Source organism: Manis javanica, chromosome 3 (assembly GCF_040802235.1).
Source record: "Manis javanica isolate MJ-LG chromosome 3, MJ_LKY, whole genome shotgun sequence".
Classification (NCBI taxonomy): Eukaryota; Metazoa; Chordata; class Mammalia; order Pholidota; family Manidae; genus Manis; species Manis javanica.
In genome coordinates, this window is record NC_133158.1 from 44995711 (window position 1) to 45011629 (window position 15919).

The window sequence follows — 15919 nt, forward strand, 5'->3', positions numbered from 1 at the left end:
TCATGAATGTAAAATGAGAAGGGCTTTGACAAATCAGGAGGATGGAGAGCTGGGACTTCCACAAGGGCTCAATGGAGCTTAATGAAGGAGTGTCAGGGTGAGGAGGATAATGGTTCTTCAGGGGGGCCCTTGCTGAGGTCGTATAGGTGTCTTGCTAACAGGAAGAGGTTAGGGATCCACGCTCTAAAATACCCAGCCAGGCCTAGAAAGGAAAGGATTTCTGTCTTGGTTTTGGGAACGGGCAGGTCAGAGAGGAGCCGTTTTCTATCTAAGGTAATGGACTTTCTTTGTTGAGACAGAAGGAATCTGAGGTAAGTGACAGAAGGGGAAGAGATTTGAGCTTTGACGGGGGATACCTGGTAACTTCTGGAAGCTAGAAGGTTAGGTAGGGAGGCAGTGTTAAGTTGACACTGTTCTCACGAGGGACTGCAGAGTAGAAGATCGTCCACGTATTGTAATAAGGTGGACTCGGAGTGATTATGATTAAACTGTTTGAGGTCCTGAGCTAGGACCTGTCCAAAAATATGGGGACTATCTCGGAAGCCTTGTGGCAAAACTGTCCAAGTTTTGCCACAACTGTTCAGAATGTCTTGCGTATGGGTCCGTCCAGGTGAAGGTGAAAAAATCTTGGGAGGAGGGGTCCAGAGGGATAGAAAAAATGCATCCTTGAGATGTAGGACTGAAAAGTGTGATGCCGAGGCAGGGATCTGCAATAAAAGGGTGTATGGATTTGGAACTAAGGGATGGGTAGGGGCAACGGCCATGTTGATGAGGCGAAGGTTTTGGACAAGGCAGAAAGATCTCTTGGGTTTTTTTTAACAGCTAATATGGGGGTATTAAATGGGGAGTGAGTGGGTCTGAGGTAATTTTTGTTTAAGAGATCTTGAATGATGGGTTGGAGGCCTACGAGGGCTGAAGTGGTTAGGGGGTATTGGGCCTGACAGATATACTGAGAGGGGTCACGTAATTTGATAGAGGCAGGAGGACATAGAGCCACGGAGGGGCTTGTAATGTCTCAAACTTTGGGATTTACAGGGTGTATGAGGGCGGAACCGAGGCTTTCATTGGATAGAGGGGGTCGTCGGCTATGAGGGCCATCAGAAAGGGAGTACTGGGGGCTGTGGGAGTGGATATAGTTATGGAAACGTGGAGGAGAGAAAGGATGTCCCGCCCTAGTAAAGGGATGGGACACTGGGGCATAACCAGGAAGGAGTGGGAGAGAGGTATGGGACTGTCTTGGATTGTGCATAAAAAGGGGGGGGTTTAATGGGAAAATCTGTTTACCTCCTACCCCGACTATAGAAGTAATGGCTGGCGTGGTAGGGCCCCAGTATTCTCGCAAGACTGAGAAGGTGGCTCCTGTATCTAGGAGGAAGGAGATGGCATGACCGTCTACTGTTAAAGTAACCCTGGGCTCCTTTTTGGTGATGGAAATGGTCGGGCGAGAAGCCCCCGGGCCCCGTCAATCTTCTTCTTCCAGCCCCACTACGGTGGGCTTAGGATGGGGGTTGTTCGTCCAGCCTCCCCTTCGGGTGGTTGGGCAATCAGACCCCCAGTGGCCCTTTTTGTGGCATCTGGGGCATGGGGTGGTAGGAGATCTGGGGCAGGGGCATGCCCTTGACCAATGTCGTTCTTGTCTGCACTTGAAAGAAGCTCCTGGGGGGAGCTTGTTTGTAGAAGGGCACCCAGGTTGTGGTTTTATCAGCTGGGCCAACATTTAGAAATTGGCCTGATCAGCCTTTTGTTTACAGCATTCTTTCTCCTCCTCCCAGTTATGGAAGACTTTAAAGGCCACTGTTAGGATCTCAGTCTGTGGGTAGCGGGGCCCTGTTCTAACTTTTTGAGTTTAGCTTTAATGTCGGGGTAGCTTTGAGCTAGGAAGTATGTCATAAGGACATGTCTTCCATCAGGCGTTTCTGGGTCAAGGCTGGTATACTGTAATAGGGCTTGAGTGAGTCTGTCTAAGCTACGTCCTGGAGGGGGGCGATAATTTTGGGAGGCCCTCGGGACTGAGTCTGAGGGGGACTTAAGGGTTCTGGCTCAGTTTGTGGGGGAGTGATGTGGTCTAGCCACGCCTAGTCGAGCAGGTCTTGAAGTGTGGAAGGGGGGCAAAGAAAATAAAGATACAAAGAACTGGGAGGGCTGACGCTCCCATGCGTTGCCAGCCAGCAGCCCAGCTGCTTGCCTCTGCCACTCCAGTTGGGCTTGAACTCATGACTCTGAGGTTAAGAGTCTCATGCTCTACCAACTGAGCTACAGTAGGGCTCCAGTTGGTTGCTTATGGAATGTGTAAACATAATGTTCTTTGTTCTCCATTCCTGCCACATCGGCAAGTGGGGGAAGCGCATAGCTAGAAGCAGGGGCGGTGTTTCTACACATCTTCAAGGTCTCTATTTTCAGAGTGAGGAGTGTGTTTCTACACATCTTCAAGGTCTCTCTATTTTCAGAGTGAGGAGTCTTGGCTCGTCTTCGAGCACAAGATATGTTTTTGTGGACAAATAACTTCCAAGGACTGCACCGGTTGTTCTCAAGCTTGTGCTTTCCTATGCTGTGTTCAGACATGGGGGAAGGTGCTTTCCCATTCTGCCTACAAACATGTGAGAAGACAAAGGCGGTCCCCAACAGGGGAGAAACAGGTGATGAGGGCAAAGATGGAGGAGGCCCCCGGGACTTAGTTAAAGGGGGGCTGAAAGGCTCAGGCTTAATCCATGGGGGACGAAGGCGGAGGAGGTGAGATGGGGGAGGAGATGGTGCGGGAGGAAGGGAGAAGGGCTGTTGTAGGAGAAGGGGAAGGGAGTGAACGGGAGGCTTCTGCGGGGGTGGTGGCTTGCAGGCTAGGAGAACTTGGGTGGGGGGCAGGGGGAGGAGGAGGCAGAAAGCTTCGATATAGGGAATCTACTTCCATTTTTTCAGGTGCTGGAAGTAGTTAAAAAGATCGCGAGTGATGTTAGGATCAAGAGTTCCCCCTGCAGGCCATTCGTTGTTATTGTCTAGCGGGTATGTCGGCCAATCTTGGGAGCAGTATTTACGCAGAAGTTTTGGTTTTATATCAGGTGTCAAGGAGAGGGTGGCTAAATACTTGAGCAGGCATTCAAGAGGTGAACTTTCAGGGAGGGATGAGGAGGCTCCCATGGCTGAAGAACAGAGAAGGAGACAAACAGGGGAAGACGAATGGAGATCCTCGGACTGGAGGCAGACCACAAGGAGACAAAGGGCGTCCCTGATGATCCTTGGTGGTCTGTGGAAACTCGTATACGAGTCTGAATTTCTTAGGAAGTGTTGGTCGTCACCCAGACTTCTCTAAGAAGGCAGAGTGCCGGAGTCACGAGGTACCTAATACTAGGAATTTTTGGCAGACAGATCGGATTTCGGCAGACGGAACAGAAGGAGGAGGGGGGAAACGGGGAGCGTTCTCATCCGCAAAGGAGTCACCTCATTTATGGCTGTTGGAGGGGGGCCTTAGGGTCTGCCGCAGCCGTGAAGGCCTGAGGTGGGGAGAGTTCCCTCCTTGTCCCCGAGCGTCAGGGCCTTGCCAGACGATCACGGTCAATGGCACTGCGATAGCTCGGGGGAGAGTGGCCCACTCTGGGGAAATTTTGCTTAAAAAGTTTCGGCACTGATGGAAGGGATGGTGTGTGCGTTTATGACTGTTGGAGGAGGGGCCTGAGGGTCCGCTGCAGCCGTGAAGGCCTGAGGCAGGGAGAGTTCCCTCCTCGTCCCCGAGCGTCAGGGCCTTGCCGGACAATCACGGTCAATGGCACTGCGATAGCTCGGGGAAGAGTGGCCCACTCCGGGGGAAAACTTACCTAAAGGCCAGAGAGGAGTGGTAAGTGTGATGAGCCAGCGCCGGAAAAAGAGGACGAGGGCAAGCTGCTGCTGGTGTCAGGGGGAAGATGGGGCCCAGTTGGGGTGTCCTGTCTCCCGGGTTTCGGCACCAATGAACGGAAAGGAGTGACACACAGCAGCAATTCACCGGTGAAATCCGCTTTATTAAGGAAAGGTGCTGGGTTATATAGGAAGGGGCATGGGGTGATTGTGGTGTTACTTCTACGGGGCTGGTGGCTATTGGCTAGGTGCTGGGATTGGGAGGGGGACGAGAGGTGATTGGGCTTCAGGTGGTGCCGGCGGGAACCGAGGACCCCGAAGAGAAGCCGGAAGTTCGCCATCTTACTGGTGGGGGCCCTTCAGTACCCTCTAGCTCCATCCATGTTGTTGCAAATGGTAGGATTTATTTTCTTCTTATGGCTGAATAGTATTCCATTGTGTATATGTACCACATCTTCTTTATCCATTCATCTACTGATGGACACTTAGGTTGCTTCCATTTCTTGGCTGCTGTAAATAGTGCTGCGATAAACATAGGGGTTCATATATCTTTTTCAAACTGGGCTGCTGCATTCTTAGGGTAAATTCCTAGGAGTGGAATTCTTGGGCCAAATGGTATTTCTATTTTGAGTTTTTTGAGGAACCTCCATACTGCTTTCCACAAAGGTTGAACTGTTTTACATTCCCACCAGCAGTGTAGGAGGGTTCCCCTTTCTCCACATCCTTGCCATCAAACTGTTTTTTAATGTGGCTGTATCATTTTGCATTCCCACCATCACTATGTGAGATTTCTAGGTTTTCTGGACAGACCTCAGCAAAAGATAAATCCTTGCCTGTTTTATCTATAGGTAGGCTTTTAAAAAATTTCAGCCATACTACTGTGAGTTTAGTGGTATCCCATTAAATTTAGTTTGAATTTCCTTAATGATTGGTGATGTTGAACATCTCTTTACTTCTTCCCCATTCTTGGTGAAGTATAAATACACTCAATTGTACATTTTACAAATTGGTTGCTTAGTTAAGAGTTTCAAGTGGTCTTTATATATTCAGAATACAAGTCCTGTATCAGACATGTATTTCACAAACAGTTCTTCTCAGTCTGTGGCTTGACTTGTCATTTGGTTAAAAGTGTCTTTCAAAGAGCAGAGCTTTTTAATTTGGATGAAATCTGAGGTGGCTCACAGTGATCCTAGTCTTTTGGTATTCATACCCTTGTGTAAACCTCTTTCCCTGAGAGTGGACAGGATCTGTGACTTGCTTCTAACCAATAGAGTGCAACAGAAGTGATGGATATCACCTGTCCCGACCCGCGGGATTAACGTGGAGTGTAGCCGGAGACGCCTGCAGAAATGAACAAGCAAGGGACACAAAGAACGACCAGCAAGACAGGGTGTCTGATCAAGCTGGCGCAGTTTATTTGCAGCAGGCTTAATTTATAGAGATCAGCAAGGAAGGGGAGGGTCGGAAGATGATTGGACATCAGGTGGTGCTAGCAGGAGTGTGTACAAAGGTGATTGGGTCTCGGAGGGCACTGGCGGGAATAGCAAACCCGGAAAAGAAGCAGGAAATCCGCCATCTTGTGGGTGTGGGCCCTTTTGGTCTCCGGCAATCACCTTGTGATTATATTACATAAAATTATCATTTCTGTCTTGCTAGTACAATCTCTCTATTGCCTTCTTGGCTTGCAGGATTTGATGAAGCAAGCAGCCATATTGGAGAGACCCATGTGTCAAGGAACTGAGGACAGTCTCTGGCCAATAGCTAGCTAGCAACTGAGCTCCTCAGACCAAAAGCTTGGAGAGAACTGAATTCTGCCAAAAACCACATGGGTCTGGAATGGATTCTTCCGCAGTGGTGCCTTCAGATGAGACCCTAACCCTGGCCAACATTTTGATTGTAGCCTTGGGAGAGACTGGGTGGCAGAGGATCCAGCTCAGTTACACTGATATTTGTGATCTACAGATACTGTGAGATAGTAAATGTGCATTGATCATAAACATGCCATTAAGTTCTGGGATAATTTGTTATGTAGCAATAAATAACAAAAGGTTTGATTTATGTGATTTTTTACTTTATAAGCCATATTGTGCTTTATTTTTCATAGCTACAAAATCTTTGCCTGCCTGAAGAATACAAAGATTTTCTCCTTAAAGTTTTATAGTTTCAGGTTCTACATGTAGATCTATTCTCTATCCTGTGTTAATTTTTGTATTTTAGCATATGGACGTACAATTGTTGCCCCACCATCTTTGAAGACTATTCTTTCCCTATTGGATTTCCTTTGCACTTCAGTCAAGAATCAATTGCCCCCATTTATATGAGTCTGTTTCTTGACCCTGTCTTCTGTTTCCTTGCTCTATTATTTTACCAATACCAAATTCTCTCAATCATTATAATTTGCTATAGGAAGTCTTAAAATCAGGTGATAGAAATCCTCCAACTTTGTTCTTTTTCAAAACTGTGTTTTGGTTATATTAGTTCCTTTGTTTTTACATATAAATTTTAGAATCAATTTGTTAACTTCTTCCAAAAAATCCCACTGGGATTTCTTTTATTCTGGTAAAATAAGCATAAGTTGTACCATCATAACCATTTTTAAGCATACAGTTCAGTGGTATTAGATACATTCATGACGTTATGCAGCACCACCACAATCCATCTCCGTAGTTCTTTTCACCTAGGAAAACAAACTCTATGCCTCTTAAACAATGACTCCCCATCTCCCCTACTCCCAGTTTCTGGAAACCACCATTCTTTTTCCTGTCTCTATGATTTTTGACTACTCTAAGCACCTCATACAATTTGTCTTTTTGTGACTGGCTTCTTTCACTCAGCATGATGTCCTCAAGGTTATTCCCCGCTGTAGGCTGTGTCAGAATTTCCTTCTTTTTTAAGGCCGAATAATATCCCATTGTACATTATACAGCAAATTTTGTTTATCCATTCATCTGTTCACAGCTACTTGGGTTGCTTTTGTCTTTTGACTATTGTGAATAATGCTGCTGTGAACGTGAATTTACAAATATCTTTCAGTCCCCTGCTTCCAGTACTTTTGGGTATATACCCAGCAGTGGAATTGCTGGATCATTTGGTAGTTTTATGTTTAACTTTTTAAGGAACCCCCATACTGTTTCCCATAGGCTACACCATTTTACACGCCTACCAACAGTGCCCAAGGGTTCCAATTTCTCCACATCCTCCCCAACAGTTGTTATTTTCTGATATTATTTTACAGTAGCCATCCTCATGGGTGTGAGGTGGTGTCTCATTGTAGTTTTGATTTACATTTCCCTAATCAGTGATGTTGAGTGTGTCTTTTCCTGTGCTTTTCGGCCATCTTTCAAGTCCTTTGTCCTTTTTTGAATTGGGTTGTTTATTTTTTATTGTTAAGTTTTAGGAGTAATCTATGCATTCCAGATATTAATCCCTTATCAGATATATGATTTTCAGATATTTTCTCCCATTTTCCCCTTGGGATTTTGGTTAAGAAGAATATGGGCCAAGTTGAGAAAAGGTAGTTGTCTTAGTCCATTTGGGCTGCTCTAACAAGAACACCATGGACTGGATGGCTTATGTGGCCAACATTGTTTGCTCACAGTTCTGGAGGCTGAGAAGTCTAAAATCAAAGTGCTGGCAGTCTAAAATCAAAGTGCTTCCTGGTTCACAGATGGCATCTTCTCTCTGTGCCTTCCCCTGCTGAGGAGGTGAGAGAGTTCTCTGGGGTCTCTTAGGAGGGCACTAATTCCATTCATGAGGGCTCCTCCCTCATGGCTTAATCACCCCACAGAGGCCCCAGCACTAAACACCATCACACTGGGGGGTTAGGTTTCAACGTCTGACTTTGGCGGGGGACACAAACATTCAGTCTGTAGCAGTAGTTATTCCAGATGCTGGCAAGTGTTTAATACATGAGCTTGTAGAATATTAAGTGGCAGTTTAAAAATGAAAAACATGGTGGACCTACTAAAACAGAAAGATTTTCAAAATACATTGTGGAGAGAAACAAGCAAATTATCACATGATTTAATTTATGTCAAAAAATCAAGTAATTAAACATGGCATCCCCAAAAATTGTCCAAGCTGACATCATGCACCTCCTAATGTGAAACAATGGAAACTAAATGGTATCACCTGTGAGATAGTCTTGTCTGACATGTTTGACCTGAATCTAGTCATGAGGAATAACTGGACAAACTCAGATTATAAAATGGTTTCTAAGACAAAAAGCTTGGTCTCTTACAAAAAGTCAGTGCTTAACAAATTGGAAGAGGGTTGGGAGAAGGAACACTCCAGTGACCAAAGAAGTAAAACCAAATGTAGTACATAAGACTTGGCTGGATCTTGGACCAAAAAAAATTGCTACCCTCGACAATTTTAGACAATCGGAAAACTGTGACTGTCCACTGCAGAGTAGATAACCTTGAAAGATTAATGTTCATTTTCTTGGATGTGGTCATGATGCTGTGATCAAGTAGGACAATATCCTTATTCTCAGTAGGTACATATGGGATTATTTGAGACATAAAGTCATGATGCATGAGATTTAATTTCAAATAACTCAGTTAAATAAATGAATAAATAGCAAATGTGGCCTAAAGTTAATTGATGAACTACACGAAGGATACATAAGAGTTTTTTCTACAATACTTTCAACTTTTTTATATGCTTGAGAAAAAATCCAAAACAAAAAGTTGTAGGGGGAGAAAGCAAAATAACAGAGAAAGAACATCACTTGGTTAATAAAATACTGTTAGGCTGGTGCTTTGGCATTACTACCTCTGGCATTGCATTTATTTGGGATCTTGAAATAAATATTTTTTAAATGTGAGTACTTTTGCTGAGGCATCTAAATTTAGATTACAAAGTAGCCATGGAGAAATATTTGCTGCCTTGAATCAGACCTTGCAAAGGTAGAGCTTACTTTGGCAGTACCTTAGCAACTGGCTAGAAGAAAATGCTCTCCCTGTGCTATCGTATTTGAATTTTACAGTACAACTATTCAGAAGATATCTTTACTGTTTACATAACAGGATGAGAAAGAAGTTGTCACTCTTCCAGAAAGGAGGAGCTAAAGGGGGCCAAAAATATGGGATAATGATAGAAGAAAATTCTAGACAGGATGAGATTCATGCTTAGTCTTGAGGACATATAAAAGATCTGATTCATAAACATGTGAAGGAGCAGAAGGTAGAATAGAGCCTGTATGAATAGAGTCAGAAAAGAAAGGTTTGTGAAAATAAGACAAAGAGTTTTACTGGGGGTCATTGTTTCAAAAATAACGTGTCAGTTCACTGTAGATGATTTTGGAGACACAGAAAAGCACAAAGAAGAAAACAAACCACTGGAAAGCCCACCACAGAGGTCAGCTTTTAGGTCTGTTCATGCTTCCAGGCTGTTTTGTACACGTGGTAACGGCGATGACGACAATGAAGGAACTTTGTGCCAGCTTCTGGCTTAATTAAGCAGGGTCTCAGTTAGTACTCCCGATGACTCTGGAAGTAAGCAACAGCTACTGCTCTTCTCTTTTACTTATGGCACAGTTACCATGGTCATCTAACTTGCCTGTACAACTAGGAAGAAGTGGAGCCCATGTCGAAGGACCACAGAGCCAGTCTGTATAAAATACTTTTTTTTTCAACAAAAAAAGGAACCATGCATTGACTATTGCTTTGTAATCTGCTTTTTCAACAAAGCAGTCAATAGAAGGGGAGATGAAATTTAAATAAGTGTATTATGGAATCGAGCCTTTTGTTCTACAGAAATAGATACCGGATTTAGGATGTTATCACTAATCTTAAATTTGCATGTAGTAAGTTCTCTCTTGCCATTTCAAAGAGCTAACTAAGTTTGTGAGCTAACACATGTAAACTGAAAGCACATGTTTTGAACATCTTAGTAATGACTTTGATCAAGTAATTCAACAAAAAACGTGGGTGTCTTATAGTCTAGGCATGGTGCCTAGAACATATATTATTTCACTTAATTCTTATGAAAATCCACATGTGCATTGTTGTCTATATTTTTTAGATGGAGTGAAGGAATTTGCCCCAAGGTACAATAGCTAATGAGGGTACAGCCATGTGGTGGTTTTGTAATGTGCCAGCTCAGTGAGCTGAGTTGCATGTCCTAGAATTCTCCTCCTTGTATGCTTCTGTTAGTGTGGGCTACAAAGACATTTTCCATCAGATTGCTTTCTTCTTATGGAAACCTTTGTGATTATGTCGGGTCCACCTGGGTAATCTGGGACAGTCTCCCTGTCTTGAGATCCTGAACTAAATCACATCTACAAAGTCCCTATTGTTGTGTAACCTAATCATAAATTCTGGGGATTAGTTTGTGGACATCCTTGGGGACCCATTATTCCTACTACCACAGGCAACATGGAATTTCTCCTTTTGTCTCTTTTCTTTTAATGTAAACTTCTTTGAAGCATAACATATACATATAGAAAAATACAAAAGTCATAACCATATATAGCTCAATGAATTTCTCACCAAGTGACTACACCCCAGAATAAGAGAACTCACCCAGAATCCCAAAAGTGTCCATCCAGTCACTATCCCCACATCAGGTGTAACTGCTATCCTAACTTCTAATGCCACAGGATAGTTTTGCCTGGTTTTGAACTGCGTATCAACAGATATGCAGAATAATAGAACATACACTCTTTTGTTTCTGATTTCTTGCTTAATCCTCGTGTTTGAGAGTCACTTACATTGTATGTTCATTCCCACTTCTGTACAGTTCACCGTTATTGTGAATACACTCCAATTATTTAGGCAGCCTGCAGTTTTTGGGCATTTAGTCATTTCCAGCTTGGAACTATGATAAGTAGTTCTGCTGTGAACATACTTTCACATGTCTTTTGCTGATGCTGAACACATCCATGCATCTCCAGTGTGTATGCCTAAAAAGTGGGGCTGCTTCGTCACGGGGTATGCAGACATTGGGTTTGAGCAGGAACTGTGGGAACCGCTGTCCCGCTCTGTTTTCATCCCTACCATTCCTGAGCCTCCCCTCATTCCTGGCACCCCTGTTATTCTGTCCCTACCCCCAGGAACTGTGGGTGGGGGAAGTTCAGTACTAGACGAGGCTGAGAGACCTGATGAATATATCTACTTCACACAAGGCTTGGTTGACTTTTAAAATGAGGTGATTGCAATCTATTTTAGGTTGTGACATAATAGCCTTTGGTGAAAATGGTGTGTTCAATAAAGTGGCTGCACCACAATGGCTACATCACAGGATGCATTTAGAAAAATAGTGAGATGTTTTCTACTTGGTGGTAGAAGAATAAAGCCTCTAAAGTGGCAGGCTAGAAAGGTTAAAAAAAACCCAGAATGACAAAAAGAGGTTCTTCCACCCGATGGAATCTTTGCTGCTCGTGGGTGATGTATCCTGCAGCCATAGGTGGTTGCAGGGTGCATAGGAGGCTCTAGAAAGCTATGGGAGCAAGCTCTGTCTCATATGACTGGGAGCACGCAGGCAGGTTACATGTCTCCTGCTTTATGTAATGGTCAAAGATTACATCTGTGGTCTTTGCCATTGATGAAATTTTTTACACCTGTAGTGTCCCATCCCCATCTTAATGAGAAAACTGTTCAATTAGAATCCAGGGAAAGCTGTAAGATTATAGAGACTATATAAAGATTCTAGTGGTCTGGTCATTACTCTTTTTTTCTAAAGATAAAAGGCACAGCTGAAGAATTTATACCCTAGAATTCTAGGACTACCAATTAGAAAACATTAGCTGTTTGGGACCAAGAGCTGGTTCAAGGTAAATCTATTATCTTTTCTATACCTTGTCATTATGAAATTGAGTTTCTGCATTATTTACTGCAAAGAGCAGGATATTCTTCCGTCAGATCCTGCTCTCTGCAAACACTTTATAAATTAAATTCTGTGGAATGTGTAATCTCTGTGAGGTTAGATTTTGGCATAGTTTTACAGGCCTGTTGTAGGAAATTGTAACTTAGCTGCTGTGATGGAACATGAAGCTACTAACCAAAATGTCATGAATGTGTCCACCTTGTGATGATTCTTGCATGACCTATGACTGCATTAATTTCATTTTCTTATCTCCTCTGTATAAGCAGCAGGAATACACCATAGTCAATATGTGGGTCTTTGCCATCTTAAAACCTGTTGGAAACCAACCTGTGTCTAACCCCATGCAAAACCCAGTTCTCCCAGAGTACAGGCTGGGTCCTATGTGGAGGGGGTTGATCAAGTCTTTTGTTCTCATGTAGCCAGAAAGATCTGCTTGGTACAGAAGCCACGGCAGGGATGGGTATTTCCAAGCATTGTATGCACATTCTTGATCTTGGGGACCCCCCCGCCACCTGCCCAGGCTCTGCTTTAGCACTGCTGGTCTGCTTTGTGCTTGTCTTTCTCCACACTGTCTAGCCTAAGTCACCAAGGGATGGGCTCAGGGCTAAGAAAGGACCCCTTACAGCCAACATCCTCCATGCATGTGTTTTCCTTGGAGACCTTGAGGGAGAAAGTGGCTGGTTAAGGACAAGATTTGGGATTGTGGGTTTTTAAACATCATCTTAACCTCATCTCATTACCAATATCCATAACTTAAGCCTTCGGTGGCTTTAGTTTTTTAAACCAAGATTATTTTGTGTTAGACTGTGGAGTCTTTATCTTGCTTTAGGCCAGACTTACCCACAAACGGGGAAGAGGGACCCATAAACTTTCTCCAGGTTGCAGACAGGGAGGTTATTTCTGCAATTAGGTGTCAAATGTTATTACAGAAATGGGGAAGGCTTTGATATAGGCATCCAGCCTACACTGAGCCTTGCATCAACAGTCATGCATGAGATACTCCCCAGGAGATGACCCAGGGACCTTGCAGGCTCCCTCCTTCCCCAGCCCTCACTTGAAATTTCCCATCATCCTCTGTCCTTTCTTACAGACTTCCTTTTGGGCCCACTGGGGTTTCCCCTGCCTCCCAGCAGCTCCAAAGGGTCTCAGCACTGGCAGGTGATGCTAGTTTTCTTTGTCTCCTCATCTTTGTGATTAGTGAAGCCCTGAAAAAACTGCAGAAAGCTGGGCTTCTTGAGGCCATGGTGGGGAAGCTGAGTGCGTGTGCACCCTCTTCTGTGAGCTCAGGCCAGTGGCTGCTGGCCATGGGGGAAAGGCTGGCTGGCCTTGGAGGGCCATAAGCACCCACGGGAAAAGCATGACAGGATGTGCCACCCCTATAGCGCTCTGCCCGTCTCCCCAAAGCAGCTGTATTTCTGCCCATGAACATGTTCTTTCCATTCACTCTTTCTCCCAGGACTCTGCCTGCCTTCCTCCTGTCCTGGAGAGAAGCCAGGAGGCCCTTCTCCCTTGGTGCCTCCGGACAGGAAGGCTGTGGAGAGGGCGATGGCATTCTTGGCCTTCTGAGCTCCATGTCCAACTCTGTCTGGTCTTCCTAGCAGCACTGCGACTTGTGTGGCTTCCATCTCCAGGTGTGTTGCAGGCCAGCAGGTTTCTGTGGGCTGTCCACGGATCGAGCCACGCCATCCAAAAAGATCTCTGCATGAATGTTGAGAGCCTGACTACCTCACGGTTGAGGGGCTGCCTGCTTGAGGAATTTTTCCAACAAATATTTATTGTGTGTCTACCATATGTCAGGTTTCTCTAGGGATAAGTTATGTCTGTGTGTCTGTCTCCGTATGTCTGTAACTGTAGAGAGAAATCAGAGAGCAAAACAACACAAATCTCTGCCTGCTTTCCTCCAGAGGGAGGAGACAGGCAATAAACAAAAATGACAAGCACATTTCACAGCAGGTTAGGAGGTCAAAGTGCTATGGAGAAAAAGGAAGCGGGAAGGAGAAAAGGGAAATGGGCTGCAGGGTGAGGGTGAGTTTTACTTTTATTTAGGGTAGTAGTCAGGGATGGTTTCACTGAAAACATAATATTTAAGCCATGACTTGAAGGAGGTGAGGGACTGATCCATGCAATTTTCTAGGGAAAAGCTTTCCTGGCAGAAGGAACAGCAAGTACAAAGGCCCTGAGGCACTGATGTGCCTGGCTGTCTTGGGACCATCAAGGCAGCCAGTGTGGCTGCAGCCCAGTGTAAGGAGGGAAGAAGGGTGGGGCGAGAGGTCAGGGAAGAGCTGCAGAGGTCAGATCCTGGAGGCCAGGGAGCCTTGGGCTTCTCCTCTGGGTCAGAAGGAAGCCATAGGAGGGGTTTTGAGAGAGGACAGATCTGACTTGGTTTTAATGGGATCCCTCCAGCTGCCTATTGAGAATAGGCAGTAATAGGATGAAGATGAAAACAGAAAAGCATTTAGGAGGTGGATGTACTCACCCAGGTAAGGAGTGCTTAGACTGTAGATTCATTTTGAAGGTGGGCTCATCAGGGCTTACTGACAGAGGGCATGTGTGGTTAAGACAGAGATGATGCCAGGATTTCTGAAAGATTGACATGGACCAAAATGACTTAGGCAAAGTTTTGTGAAAGGAGTTTAGAGATCTAGGTGGATCCTTTCAGGCTAGAGGAAAGGAAAAATTGCAATGTCATGGGGAGAGAAATCAGAGAAAGGATGTTCAACACAGCCACAGTGGAGCAGTTAGAGTGTGGCTGTCATCGTGGAGAGTTTCAGTGCGTGTCAGTGTTCTGGAAGAAAACCGAAGGCATAATCCACGGGGGTAAGTGAGGAGTATTCATGGATGTTTGTTTACAAGGGTGTGGGCAGACTTAAATCAGGGAGGGGTGGTGGGGCGGCCTGAGCTCCCTCCAGCGGCTCCCACCTGACTGGGAGGAAAGCCCAAGTGTGGAAGGGCAGAGGAGGCGGCGGCATTCAAACCCAGAGAGCGTCGCTGCAGGGAGAGGGCTGTCCCTTGTGATCCGTGGCCTTCTTTAGTGAAGGAACAGCAGCCACCACCAATCCATGGCCAGGCAGGAAGGAGGCTGGGAAAACAGAACCCACCCTTCCTCTCCGCCCAGCCTTGCACCTCCTGCTGGGACCTCCTGCTGGGTGGAGCCGGAAGGTGGGGGGGTCCTGCCACAGCTCAGTCGGCTCTCCCCAGATGCAGCCAGCATGAGGGGGTAGAGGTGAGAGCACCCCGAGCAGCTTTAAACACAAAAGCCAGGAGTTTGGGTGGAGGTGATGGAGAATGAGAAAGGCTTGAATACAGACTATGTTCAGTTGTACTATAGGAAGTTTAAAAGTAGTGATAGAATTAACTGGGTGGGGAGTAAAGGAGATCTTTGGTGCTTGAGGGATGGAGAGCAAAACAGTTTTTTATGTAAAGGCATCATGTAAGAGCTAGGCATTGCTCAGAGGACCTTACGGGCATTCTCTCCGGAAATGCTCAAAAAGCAACTCATATATTCTAGCTATCTTAAGTGTTCAATACTACATGCAAAAGTCCAGTGTTTAGCAGTGTTCAGGATACAGGAACATTCAGTAAATGTAAATATTAGTTGTTTTCCCCATTTTAAAGATGATAAAAAAACAAAACACCTACACTGCTGGTGGGAATGTAAACTAGTTCAACCATTGTGGAATATGGAGGTTCCTCAAATAACTAAAAATAGAAATACCATTTGACAAGGGAATTCCACTTCTAGGAAGTTTTACCCAAAGAATACAAGTTCTCAGATTCAAAAAGACATATGCACCCCTATGTTTATTACAGCACTATTTACAATAGCCAAGATATGAAAGCAACCTAAGTGTCCGTCAGTAGATGAATGGATAAAGAGGTGATATATAAACACAATGGAAGGAGCTAGAGGGTATTATGCTCAGTGAAATAAGCCAGGTGGAGAAAGACAAGTACCAAATGATTTCACTCATTTGTGGAGTATAACAAGGAAGCAAAACTCAAGAAACAAAATAGGAGCCGACTCACAGATTCCATGAAGGGACTAGTGATTACCAAAGGGGAGTGGTGGGCAAGGGCTGGTGGGGAGGGAGGGAGAAGGGGATTGTGGGATATCATGATTGGTGACCATGGTATGTGTGGGATCACAGGGAAGACAGTGTAGCTCAGAGAAGACAAATAGGGATTCTGTGGCATCTTACTACACTGATGGACAGTGACTGCAATGGGGTATGTGGGTAAAATTGTAATATTTCCAGAATATCAT

The 15919-nt window shown here is 44.9% G+C and overlaps 1 protein-coding gene across 1 annotated transcript in view; it reads right to left on the minus strand.

Moving 5' to 3' along the window:
- GET1 (guided entry of tail-anchored proteins factor 1) overlaps positions 1 to 15919 on the minus strand; it is a 97960-nt gene that overhangs the window by 77152 nt on the left and 4889 nt on the right. The gene's annotated exons all lie outside the window — the stretch shown is intronic.